The sequence below is a fragment of the Planococcus citri genome, chromosome 1 (genome assembly GCF_950023065.1).
Source record: "Planococcus citri chromosome 1, ihPlaCitr1.1, whole genome shotgun sequence".
NCBI lineage: Eukaryota > Metazoa > Arthropoda > Insecta > Hemiptera > Pseudococcidae > Planococcus > Planococcus citri.
Genome location: NC_088677.1, coordinates 67,042,487 through 67,056,880, shown reverse-complemented (window position 1 = coordinate 67,056,880; position 14,394 = coordinate 67,042,487). Strand labels below are relative to the sequence as shown.

Below are 14,394 nucleotides of genomic sequence, written 5' to 3'. Positions count from 1 at the left end.
ATATATTTAATTTATATACCCTGTAGATAAGGTATATCAGAGAATTACTGTACAAAAACAGAACTGATCTGCTTTCAACTACATGTGGATTTTTTTCAAGGCTTCGAATTACTTAATCAAGCTAATTTTTTAATTGAAAATGATTTAGATTTTACATTCAAGAAAAACAATCTCATACATTGTACATTGATATAATAAGAACCTTGCCACGAAAGAACATAGGTAACCTAATCTTAAGATAAGATAAAGTGTATTCTCTGGTGACAGGTCACAATCAGTTATGTCATGCAAAGGTAAATTTAATTTATTAAAATTTTAAAAAAAATGGAAGATTGAAAATGAGCAGACTCGTGGCCGCTAAGATGGTGGCAAATAATTACCTACTCACTCCATAAAAAATAAATTAAATCGTGAGATTTGAAATATCGTTTGATTGCAACAGGTAATTTTTAAATCTGAAAAAAAGATGAGATTGAAAAATCGATATTATATCTGTGAGTGACATTCTCACCTTATTTGTTCAAAATGGTCATGTTTGCTCATCGAATGCATTGTAAAGAGAACCTATAAGAATTGGATACTTGCATTCGTAAATCTACGCAACGAATGATGTATGCAAAATGAAAAAATACGTACGAGATATTAACTGTGGGTACATCGCAAAGAAAAAAAAAATCATCCTGGATACAATGGCGGAAGAAAAATGAAAATAATGGAAAAGATATATGCCAAACCAAAGCTAAAGCTGCCGAGATTTAAAAAAATAAGCTTTTTATATAGGTAGTCGAAGAATGCGAAAGAAGAAGAAAAAACCCTGACGAGAAAGAATTGCACAGCATATCGTATTACCTACTTACGAGAAGTACGTACAAATGTAATTGTGTGGGTTCGAAATCTTCATTCTTCAGACCCTCTTCTGTGAGTAAAATTCATCATACGAATTTTCTCTTCACTTATTTACCTACCTGCTCTGCGGTAGGATAAGACGATTGTATCGCATTTTGATTAATTGTTATTATTTTACGTCATCGTATACGAGTATTTCGCGATGTACGTCATTGGCGTGTATTTCGTTTCATAGTCGACGAAAATTCATTACGGGGCTGGATTTTGTTATTTACCTAATAGTTTTATTACCTACCTATATGTAGCTATTTACCCATTATACCTTCGAGCTAGAGCGCCAGGTGTTTGTAATTCTACGAAAATCATAGAGCCTACGTGCTAAAAAAAATTTAATTCGATTAATAATGATGCTGTATTGTCTGTCGTGAGAAATTTTAATCGAAGATGAGTGCAAACACCCACAAAGGGGTTATGAGCGTGGAAAATGGAAGATGAAAATGCATTAATTTATGGTTATAATATGCCTGATTCATTGTTTTAAATTATTGAAAAAACTGTCTGGGTGTGGATGAGGGTTTTAGATTTTGAGGTATATTGGAGAAAGTACATTTTCACCATGAGGAATCCCTTCCCCTCAATTTGCCTCCTCACAAAAAATATAGAATTTGGTGGCATTTTTTAGAACGTTGTACCTACGTTGGGTTGGTTTTCTATAATGATTTTTATTTGAAATAATAATGAGAGGGGAGGGGTGATTCAGAATTGTCTAAATTTATCGAGCCATATATCAAGTATAGGTACCTACCGTTTTTGAGTTCTCGAATACGGAACATTTTTTAAAAATCTCTAGTAAAGAAGGGCTAAACTTTTATCAAAATATGTATCAAAGAACAAAATTTCCCAAAAATCGACGAGTTCAAAGTTGAGAAGTTGGCATTTTTTTTTTGGAAAAATTTCTGGAAAAATGCCCAATTCGAAGAAGTCGTGTGACCTGTTCTGTTTTACATAGTAATTCAGAGATTTCTACTGGTTTTAAATTTCGAATTTATTTTTCGATCCCGTCTATCCTTCCTCTTTCTGTAACTTCCACCTCGAATAAATTGAAAAAAATCACATGATGACGGTTTGTTGAGACCTTTATGACCATTCCCAATTTTAAAGAAATTAAGAATGTATTTCTCAAGAAACATGAATTGTTTGGTAACACGTTGCTTAGCTCAATTTCTGGACTCTTGGAAGTTAGCAAGTGTATCAATAAAATTTAATTGAAATTCAAAATTAACACATCTGAATAGGTATCCAACAAACAAACCAAGGGTGGTTGAAATTTTCAATTTTTGTGAAATTTGAGGCTAAGTGTAAAACTTAAAGGGTCTGAAAACCGAACAGACTGTTTGGTTGTGTTGTGTAAAATTTGCAATTTGTCAAAAGTTTGGTGGCCTGGAGTCCAGGAAGCTTATATTAAAAAAGTAAGTTGAAATTTGAAATCAACATCTTTAAAGTCCTTACAAATCACAAGTCACTCCAGTTTTCCAATTTTTCGAAATTTAGGACTTATTGTGAGTCTCAGGATGAACTCCATTTATCCTAAAATCCCTTTCGAAAAATGAATTTCTGTTTTTTTTTTTTCAAAGACTTAAAGAAATGAATATGAAAAGATTTACTTAGGTGTATCAACAAATTCCCTCCCCTCCCCTCTCCGCTTTCAATAAAATCATGAAAAGCCACTTATACGATTCTCGTTCAAATTCTGAACTCAGTTCAACCGGTCAAAAACAATGAGTTAAACTGAGTTCAGAATTTGAACGAGAGTCGTACAAGTGGGCCAGAATGAATGAAAACCATGAACCATCAAACATTAACAAGCTTGAAGCATAAAATAATATCAAGAAAATAATGCGAGTTTTTTGTCGATTTTGTCAAAAGTGTTACTTTCATTTTTTACTGCCCAGAAACCTCGAAATCCCCTCTCTCTACCTTCAAAATGGACAGAAATGATATGATTTGGGAGATTTTCTAACCCAATTGGTTCATAAAATGAGCTTCAGCAATGACAGAATATTGAAAATGATTGAGGAAAAATTCGAAAATTTCTTTCAAAGCTGGAAACAAGCAAGATAGAATTGACGAGTAGACACCATCAAGAATCTATTTTTTTCTCAAGCTGGAAAAGGGTGAGGGGCAGGAGGAACTGAAATGTTTAAAGGTCAAAATCTCAAAATGCGCACCTATCTATTGTAGATACCAGTAGAAAGTGCATGAAAAGGTTTAGATTCTTGAGTATTGATTTCGAGGCTTGCGGAGGAAGGGCACTGGATTGGCTCTTATTTTAAAGTTTCGTCTTTTTTGCGCTTTCCTCCTTCAAAATTGTAGGAATTCATGAGGAAATAATTGATTTTTTAAAAATTTTATCTACTGATAAAGTTATCTCCAAACATTGAAAAAAAATTCTTAATTCCTTAGAACTAACTATCTACCTATATAAAATCATAAATAATGAAAAAAAATCAAAATCTGTAAAAAATTGTTAAAAATTTCCCATATTTGTGTCAGAATTTCCCTAAATTAACCTTTTTTTCAGAAAAAACCATCCTTCGTCCTTCAAAAACTCGTTGTTCCCTTGGATGGAGCACCCCTCCAAGTTCTAACAAAATATGAAAAATAAAAAGTTGAAGTTTGTAAACATTTCTTGGAAATTTTCCATTTTTAGTCGATGTCATTTTAAATATCTCTTTTTTCAAAAAAAAAAACTTCCTTGGTCTCCCAAAAACTGAAACGTAATTCCCCCTTGTAGGTACAAAAGCTTCCCAAAATTGTAAAAAAATCAAAAAAAAGTTGAATAAAATACGAATAAAATTTTGAAAATTTTCAAATTTTTACTTGAAGAGTCAGCTGCATTTGATTGATCTTTCAACAGATCCAATTATATCTAAAAAAAAATTTTGTGGACCAAATTCCACACTTTTTTATCATCCATGGTACAGTTTTTATTCCCTCTTCAGTGTTCATGGGAGGGGAAGTCAAAATGATTAAACAGTTCTTTTCTGATAAAAATGGAGAATATCCCAGGATTAAAATGTAGAAACGTGAAAATTTCGATTTTTTCTGTTTTCTGATTTTTTGAGATCTTCAGGAGGGGGGGGGAGGGGGTCTCGGACACGACTTGATTTTAGGTTGGAGATTGGAGAGCTAAAAAAATTTCAGCGATTTTCTTTCCTAAAAACTAACAACTTTGAAGAGCGGGAGAGAAAAAGAGAATTACTCTTCCAAATGACATGTATTTTTATATTTATATTTTTTTTAAAATTTTGAGCAATGACGCCTTCTAGAAGGGAAAGGAATAGGAATTTCAAGCATCAATAAAATTATATGGGTACAACGAGTACTTATAGTACCGGATTACGAGGTTTCGAAGGCACTAATTCTGATTCAAAATCCATTTCGACTCCAAATTCAAAATTGTGCCTCCAGAAGGGAGGGGGTTGACCGGTTTGCTGCTCACAAATCTGAAAAGTGCGTAAGGATATCAAAGTCTAGCTTTTCAGAGGTGCTGATTCTTATTTTGATATCTGTTCTGTTTGTTCTTAAAACTAAAACTGGGCCACTCAGATGGGGTTAGGATCCAAAATCTTGAAAAATGTTATGTGGGTATCAATATCTAACCCTTCTAAGGATCCTGATTTTAATTTTGGAGCTAGAAAATTTTGAGGATGAGAATCATAAATCCACGTTCATTTCTATGTTTCGATGATTTGAGAATGTTTTCATTTCAATTTTCAAAATATAAAGTAAAAATATTCTTGGAAGCAAATTTTCATAAAATTTTAAAAAATGAACAGAACTGTTAAGAATTTGTGGTTATTTCTATTGAAAAATTGTTGGCCATCAACGGCCCCTAAATGTTATTTTTTCCTCAACCGTTTTGTTTTGTTTTTTGCGTTCATTCGCGTCATTAAATCGTATTCGAGTAGTATGTCAGCATATTGATGCTCAAAAAATTGTATGATCGTTAGGTCTCAGTACCGGCGATTTTTTCAAAACGTGATTTAATTCACGATAAATATATGTTGTTATTTTTACTGTTTTTCTTCGAGTTGTAGTTTATTGTGACGTCTGCATTTATGGACGTATTTCTCCAACATGGTACACAGAGCGAGGTTTTCGATTTTCCGACGACGTTTGTAATTTGGTTTGGTACGACGACGAGTATAGCTGCGACGTTTTTTGTTTGGTCTTTTGGTTCGACGAATTTTGGTGAAGGCGGCTTATTTTAAACGCGAATTCGGTGATCGATCTGACAAATGAAAAACGGAACAATAAACGCGATGTTAGTAATATGGTGAAAGGAAATTTGGCTCACGACGAAAAATTTTCTATCCACAAAACGACGACGAATTGTAACGAGGTAAATTTGGAATTTTTCAAATGGTAATTGCAGCGACGACGTATTTCTAAAACGACAAAAACGGTGTATTTTGAAAACGACGAAAAGAGAAAATGAAAAATACGAGCTGCGATTTTCGAGTAAACGATGCGAGTAAATTTAAATGCGATTAAATGATTTGGTTGTATTTATACGTGTAAGTAGATGACGACGACGACGACAGTGTAATGGTAATTTAAAAAAAACGACGCGCTTTTTGTGATGGTTTTTGGCGAAAAGTAATTGTGAATAAGTAAGGTACTTATAATTCAACCGTATTTTTAGAAATGAATTTTTGGTTTTGATGTTAGGTAGTATATTATCGCGAAAAGTGCAATACTTTTTAATGTAGGTTTGTAACGAAGTGGTGTGAGATAGTCGAATTCGGTGCTACCATTGCATTGGGGTAAGCTACTTTGGCAGGCGGTGTCAATTTTTTATGGTGTTGAAGTAGTAACGTGACAAAAACGTTTTGGCTTTGCCTGAAAAAAGTAAATGTTGCCGGTATGAGTCACTTAAAAGCGATTATTGTAAAATTTCGTTCATTTTTGAGTTTAGAATACGAGTGACAGTTTGATGGATTTTTTGATATGTTCAAATGACGATTTTGAGGATAATTTCCGTGCATCAAATCATGTGATTAATGTTTCTTGAATTCAGAAATGCTTCAATAATTTGTTCGATAACGATAAAAATATTCAAATAATTGAGAATTATTCAATTTTTTGGTTGGAACTTAATCGGTGATATTTATGGAAAAAATCGAGTCTGAAAAATACCCTCAGTTTAATTAGTCGAGAATCGAATTTCGAGTGATTTTGCTCATGTAGAAAAGTTTGTTTTCTGAAAAAACCCCCGTTTAAATCGAAAATGGAATAAGAAATTAAACGTTCGAATTACGAATATGCTCGATATTTCGGTTGTCGATTTCAATTTTTTTTTCCGGTTTTGGTGGGAAAAAAAATAGCAGTGACGTGTGCGGTGATTTTTGTTCTGAGTATTACGACGTAAATGTTTTGGGAGCGCGAATTGATGATGGTAGGTACGTGGAGAGATTTTGAAAATTGCCATCATGATAAACATGGTGTTGTTGTTTTTTTTGAATTTCTCGAGTAGTGACGAATAATTAATGACAAGTAGGTATACGAGTACGATGACGACGAGCGGAATTTTGTTTTTGGTAAATGTTCGTACAATGACGAGCTAACGACGACGATATGGTAAATGATTACGGATTTTTCATGTAGTATTTTTGACTACAAAAAAAAGTTTTTTTGATTTTCCAAGTTTTTGATATGTACGTACCGATAGTTGTTAAAATGAAAAGCCACATCGAAGGGGGGAAAGTATATGAAATTATCAATGTCGCTTTTCTAAGTAAAATTTATAACGAGGAAAAGTGGGAATTGAGGAATGTTAATGTTGTTCTTTATAGTTAACTTTGGGTTTGTGTAGTGCGAGGTCGAGTGATTTTTATTGGCGATTTGAGTAATGTTGATGATAGGTTCGAGTCATCAGTACTTATTTCGATGTATTTGTTTCCTCCATGCTCAGTTAATTTAAAAATTGTAACGAACTACTATGACGATTTGGCCAAATCATAACGAACGAATTTAACCAAAAATAACGACGACGACGACCTGTAAGTTGCTGTGTGCTAAAAGACGTGTAAGTTGCTGTGTGCTGAAAGATGAGTTTGGTTGCTGTGTGCTATTGACGACGACGGTATTGTGTATGAGTAAAATCCGGTAAAAGGAAAAATAACCTTTTTTTTTAAAAAATTGTATGCAGTATAAAATCCGGTAAAAGGAGTAAACCTTTTGTAAAAATCAGACGACGTAGGTTGTAGTGATATGGTGTGATAACGACGACGATGTAAGTAAAAAAATTAACTGAGTATGGGCGGACTGGTAGATACGTAGTCACTAGTCATGTAAGTTGATGAATAGTGTTTGAAAATATCTGGAATTTTCTTCTACTGATATTTTTTCTGAAAAATGGGAGTTTACGTACGGTATAATTTTAATCGAATCGAGCAACGTTATAGTTTTTTGAATTCTCAAGTAATGATACGGTTTCAAAGTGAGGTACTTGTCTTCAAAAAAAATTTGATTGAAAGTGATCCGTGATATAGTTGAAAAGTTTGGTTTGAAGCTGGAAATCATTGTAATGTTTTTCAATGGTAGGTATATAATTTTTGTTGTATGAGTTTTCGCTTGCGAGAGGTTTGGGTCTGTTATTTTGATTTTTTGGATTCATGTTTGAGTAGTTATTTTATAAAAAGGAGCATGATATTCACTTTTAAACGGTGTTACATTTACGTTCGGTTTAATTGTAAAAAACAGATTCTTTTGCTTGTGCAAAATTAACTTTTTTATTATTTTTGTGAAAATGTTCTTTCTTGTTTGATTAGTTCGCGATAATTTTACGTTTTTGATGTTATCATTATTTTGGTTTATTATTTATTTTTTGTTTAGAAGTTAATTTTGTGGGGGGGGGGGGGGGGGTGTTAAGAATTTGTGGTTATTTCTATTGAAAAATTGTTGGCCATCAACGGCCCCTAAATGTTATTTTTTCCTCAACCGTTTTGTTTTGTTTTTTGCGTTCATTCGCGTCATTAAATCGTATTCGAGTAGTATGTCAGCATATTGATGCTCAAAAAATTGTATGATCGTTAGGTCTCAGTACCGGCGATTTTTTCAAAACGTGATTTAATTCACGATAAATATATGTTGTTATTTTTACTGTTTTTCTTCGAGTTGTAGTTTATTGTGACGTCTGCATTTATGGACGTATTTCTCCAACAAGAACTTCAATTTTTTAAACTTTGAAATTGTAGGCTTCTGAAGAGCTTATTCAATCTGTCTTCACTTTGTTCGATTGAGCTTCTGCTGCTTGAAGTGGTTTTTTAAAAATATAAGTTGAAGCTAATGTGGGGTATGAAGTGGGGGAGGGGGGGGAAGGGCTCATACTCCTTAATCATTTTTTAGTTGGAAATTTCGATAGGATTTTGATTACTGTTTCATTTTTTGTGGGGGGAGGAGGGGTTTTTTCAAATTTCTGTTTTGGAAAGTTGAAGTTTTGAACATTACAATTTGGTGAGTTTTTCTCTCCCGAAAAAACAACCTGAAATCGTCCCTTGAATGTATGAAGTTTTTCTCGGTAAAATGCAAAAGCTATTTAAATTTTGATACTCTCAATTTACAAATTTTTGATGATTACCATTTCATGCACAACTGTTGATTTGTTCCCGGATGCTTTTATTTTTATGCATGCTTTTGATAAGTATCTGTAAATCATCTCGTACCTACTCATACAATTAATAGAAGATGAAGAAACAGCACTCGACGTTGACTGTACTCACATAACTTAAAGATGAGTAATTTCCCACCAATTCCAAAAAATTGTCACTCTGTGCAAAATGCATTATTATTATTCTCGGTAATCTGCGATTTCGATTTACCACAAAATAACCAATTATTTGACCAGGATCTCGTTCCCTTTGCTGATTGATACATACTATGAAAATCAATCCTCGCCTAGACGAGATTTTCAATGTCGCGTACGAGTCAGATGTGGTTGAGTTTGATGCACGTGTTTTCTTCCATCGAGAGAGAAAACTCATAAAAAAATGATTAAGTATTCCCTGGAGCACGCAAGATCAGCGAATTAAGGAAATGTTAGAGTACATTCATATGTATAGAGGATAATAAAACTCGTCTTCGTCGTCGTCGTGATCCTGGTCTCGGACGACGCGAAGATGAATAAGTCGACGTCGTATCCAGACAAGTAGATCTCTATTGCGGTGTACTGCACGTCTGTAGTATCGTACTAGTATACCTACAGCATCACACACAGTCGCAGCAGTACCTACGAGGTGAGGTGAATCTTTTATAACAATATCAAACAGCGATAAAACAATGATCACAGATTTATAATAACGATATATCGTAATAAAAAAAAATTACATCACCTAGAGCACTAAAAAGAACTAGAAGACGAGGACGACTAAGCGGTTTTTAATGAAAAATTAATATTAGACGTCGATAGATAATGATGACGAAGAATGCTAAAGGCAGTTTTATCAACTTTTACCGTTTGGTGACCTCGAATTGTTTTCATTGGCGTACTCTATTCTAGTGTGTATTTTTTACCATACACATATATCACCCTGTGTACGAAAATTTCCAATTTTTTCCATCCGAATCGATACATATTGGTATATAGGACCCGGCCGGCCGCCGGTAAAAGATGTTTGATTAATATAAAGTCAGCTTCGGGACTATGTGGAGTCGATTTTTATAACCCTATCCTATGTGTATGTTTATAGTTCGACTTCTAATGCTATAGTACAATTAGTGTGTCACAATATAAGCTATGAGTAATGCAGAAAGTAATAGTGATAAAATAATCGCAATTTCAAGTTGACCATGACCACGTAGTAGGTAGAGGTACAGTGGCGTGTATACTTTTTACGTATTCTGTATAGGTATCTATAACCTACGACGACGTCTCAATAAGGCGCAAGAAATTGAGTCTTTATTTTTCCTATTCGGTTAATTGTTTGTAGTAATTATTTTCTTGCAATTATGCCTGATTTCATTTCTGTAACAAATTTTCAACTGATTTTTGACGAAATTTTCTGACTTGATCGTTTTAGATTCAAATGATACTCCGATAGGTGGAAACAGCATATTTGAATGCCCCCACCCTTCCCTCCTAAAAAATGAAATTTCGTTGCGAAAATTAATTACTTGAAAACTGCTTCAAGAGAAATGTGAACATAGTAGACAAAATTGTAAATTTGTTGAAAGCCTTAGAGGATGAGGACAGGTTTAGTTTTCATTGGAAAAAAAATTTTACCAAAAATTTTAATTTGTAATAGCCAGAATTTTTATTTTTTTTTAAATTTTTGCCACGATTTTGCTTACGTAGGTACAATTTTCAAAAATTTTATGAGAATCAAAAAATGATTTTTTGATGCCTGGAAATTTGGTCCTTAGACGTGCTCTTGTTTTATTCAATTTGAAATTTGTATTAGCTTAATTTTACATTATATCTATTTGAAATTTTGCAATTCCGAAATTTTAATCTCGAGAATCCCTGAAGCGAAGAAGTGTTGCCAATTTTAATGTAATCTTAAAATTTTTGTATTTTGAGTCACAGTTCCAGTCACTCAAAGAACTAAAAATAAAGCAATAAAGACAGCTTCGAAATCACATTCTGAAAAAACGTGATAACTCGCTCATTCGTCCAAATTCTGGGATTTGAGTTTCAATTTGAGCTAAATTTGAGCTTTGGTTTGAACCACTCAACGAGCTCAGCCATATCTAACATAAGATTTGAAATCAATGACCAATTTTTTTTCAGATTCAACGTCAACTTAAAACTTTTTTTGAATTTTGAACCGCGGTCAAAGTCACTTCAATACTTGACTCCATACAAAATAATTTATAAAAGATTGTAAATCACGACTCAATTTTGATTTCTGTGCTCAAATGTTAGAATTGGAATTTTCTCTAAAGCTAGGTATGTACTCAAAAAGCTTATAAATTGAGATTCAGTCATAGTCAGATTTGAAGCCAGTAACTAGATGAATCATAGATTTTTTTCAATTCTAACTCCATCTTTAGATTTTGATTTTGGACCTCTCTTTAAGTCACTCGAAAAACTCAAAACACTTCAGGATAGAGTCGAAATCAGCGACTCCTGAAATCCAACGTTTTATTTATTTTCAACTTTTCTGCTCGAATTTTGAATACCTATAGTTTGATCAACGACTCGAAAACCTCAAAACATGACATTTATGATAACATTAATTGAAACTTGTACCTAACTAGAAAAAATATGGATTCTTACAAAGTTCTCGCTATTTTCAGATTTTTGGATTTGAGTTACTCAAAGAGCTCAAAACAAACAACCAAAAAATTTCGATCATTATTGATTATTCCCTTCTTGGATTTTTGAAAGTTGAGATTCAGTTCCAGCCTCAAAAAACCTCAAACATGGCGTCTCTATTTTGAAGCTGAAATATCAAATTTTGAAGTTCAATTTGAGCCATTAGAAAAGTTCACAACTTTTTGCAACTTCTTTACATTTTATTGGTTTAAAGCTCAAGTACGAGTCACTCAAAAAGCTCAAAATAATATAATCGGGAACTGATTGGAAAACAGAGACTCTTAAAATACCAAATTCTGCCCATTTTTGGCTCCTCCGCTCAAATGAAACCGTCTTGGTGACTGAATGGTGAATATGTCCCCAGAAGTCAGCAGAATTCTCCTATAGAAGTCACCAAGGGCCGTGGGGACATTCTGATGATTTTTTCGACAACCATTCGCCTTAAGAAAGGAAAAAATCCACTTAATGACTTCTTGGTGAATCTGTCACCAGAAGTCACCAGACAGTCAGAAAAATATTCAAGTTCCATGGGGACATTCCGGTGACCTTATCACCAACAGTTCGCCATAAGAAACTCGGAAACCCACGCGGTAAATCTATCACCAGAAGTCACCAGAACCCACCAAGAAGTCACCAGAAAGTTGGAAAAATTTTCAATGACCTTAAGGACTTTCTGGTGATTTCTTCACCAACAATTCACCATTAGAAAGACAAAAGCCCACACCCACGTGGTGACTTCTTGGTGTCTCTGTAACCAGAAGTACCAGAATTCACCAGAACCTCAGAAAAATTCTCAAGGGCTTTAAGAGGAACTTTCTAGTGATTTCTTCACCACGAATTCGCCATAGAAACTCGAAAAACCACATGGTGACTTCCTGGTGAATTAGTCACCAGAAGTCACCTAAATTCACCAAAAAGTCACTAGACAGTCAGAAAAATTTTCAAGTGCATGTGAGGACATTCTGGTAACCTCTTCACCAACAATTGCCCAAAAGAAACGCAGAAACTGAGAAACCCTTATGGTGACTTCTTGGTGAATCTATCACCAGAAGTCACCAGAATCCACCAAGGAGTCACCAGATAGTCAAAAAACATTTCAGTCACCTTAAGAAAGACAAAAACCCACTTGCTGACTTCTTGGTGAATCTGTCACCAGAATTTGCCAAACACACACCCCCCCCCCCCCAACCAAGAAATCACTAGACACTCAGAAAAATTTTCAAGACCTTAAGGACATCCTGAACATTTCTTCACCAATAATTATTCACCATATGAAAGGTAAAAAAACCCTCTTGCATGATGGCCTCTTGGTGAATCTTTCACCAGCAGTCACCGAAATTCACCAAAGAGTCACCAGATAGTCACAAAATTTTCAAGGGCCATGAGGACGTTCTGGTGATTTCTTCACCAACAATTCACTTTAAGAAATACAAAAACCCACTTGGTGACATTTTGGTGAATCTGTCATCAGGCGTCGTCACCACCAAGAAGTCACTAGACATTCAGAAACATTTTTAAGGGCTTTAAGGACATTCTGGTGATTTCTTCACCAGGAATTCGCCGTAAGAAACTCGAAAACTCACATGATGACTCCTTGGTAAACCTGTCACCATAATAACCAAAATTCTCCAAGAAGTCGCCAGATACTCAAAAAAAAAATTCAAGAGTCATGAGGACATTCTGGTGATCTCTTCACCAACTATTCACCATAAGAAACGCAAAAACCCACATGGTGACTTCCTGGTGGATCTGTCACCGGAAGTCATCAGATAGTCAAAAAACATTTCAGTCACCATAAGAATGACAAACACCCACCTGCTGACTTCTTGGTGAATCTATCACCAGAATTCACCAGACACTAAGAAAAATTTTCAAAGGCCTTAAGACAATTCACCATATGAAGGGCAAAAACCCTCTTGGAGACTGCTTGGGTGAACCTATCACCAGAAGTTATCAAAATTCACCAAGAAGTCACCAGATAGTCAAAAAAATTCAAGGGCCATGTGGACATTCTGGTGATTTCTTCATCAACAATTCACCATAAGAAAGGCAAAAACCCACGTGGTAGCTTCCTGGTGGATCTGTCACCAGAAGTCACCAGAATTCACCAGAATTCACCAAGGAGTCACCAGATAGTCAAAAAAACATTTCAGTCATCATAAGGATGACAAAAACCCACCTGCTGACTTCTTGGTGAATCTATCACCAGACTTCAGTGGACACTAAGAAAAATTTTCAAAAGCCTTAAGACAATTCACCACATGAAAGGCAAAAACCCTCTTGGCGACTGCTTGGGTGAACCTATCACCAGAAGTCATCAAAATTCACCAAGAAGTCACCAGATAGTCAAAAAAAATTTCAAGGGCCATGTGGACATTCTGGTGATCTCTTCACCAACAATTCACCATAAGAAAGGCAAAAACCCACGTGGTGGCTTCTTGGCGAATCTGTCACCAGAATTCACCAAGAAGTCACCAGATAGTCACAACAACTTTCAAGGACCATGAGGGCATTTTGGTGATCTCTTCACTATCAATTCGTCATAAGAAAGTCAAAAACCCACTTGGTGTTTTCTTGGTGAATCAGTCACCAAAGGTCTCCAGAATCTACCATAAAGTCAAAAGACAGTCAGAAAAATTGTAAAGTGCTGTAGGGACACTCTGGTAAATACTTGCACATCAATTTGCCATAAAAAAGACGAAAACCCACATGGTAATTCTTTGGTTAATCTGTCAGCAAAAGTCACCAAAGAGTCACCAGATAGTCCAAAAAATTTCAAGGCCATGAGAACATTCTGGTGATTTCTTCACCCCTTAGTTTTTTTTTTTTTTTTTTTTTTTTTTTGGGTGTTTATAATTACTTGATTATTACACCCGTCGTATGAGATTTAAATCGAGTTGGTAAGGTCAAGTTTTTTAATTAGGTCTAAGAATTTTTTAATTTCGGAAGGGTCGTCTGGTATGAATAGGGATCTTTCATCTATTTGTAGGGACAGTGAATCGATGAAATTTCAAAATTTGAAGTACATACATACAATTTAAGGTGACTTGAAAGTTCAAAGTGGAATTTAAGGTCGAATTTGAATCATGTAGCTGACTACTAAGTGAAAAATGTTTCCAATTTTTGCGACTTCTTCAGATTTTTGGATTTGAGCTTCAACTTTAAAAGGCAATCGCAAAGCTCAAAATAGAGTAATGAAGAACAGACTCAAAATCAAGCGTACTCAA

At 34.5% G+C, this 14,394-nt stretch overlaps 1 protein-coding gene across 2 annotated transcripts in view; it reads left to right on the top strand.

Annotated features, from left to right (window-relative positions):
* The window catches only part of Pu (GTP cyclohydrolase punch), a 32,253-nt gene that overhangs the window by 5,674 nt on the left and 12,185 nt on the right, over positions 1–14,394 (top strand). The window lies entirely within an intron of this gene.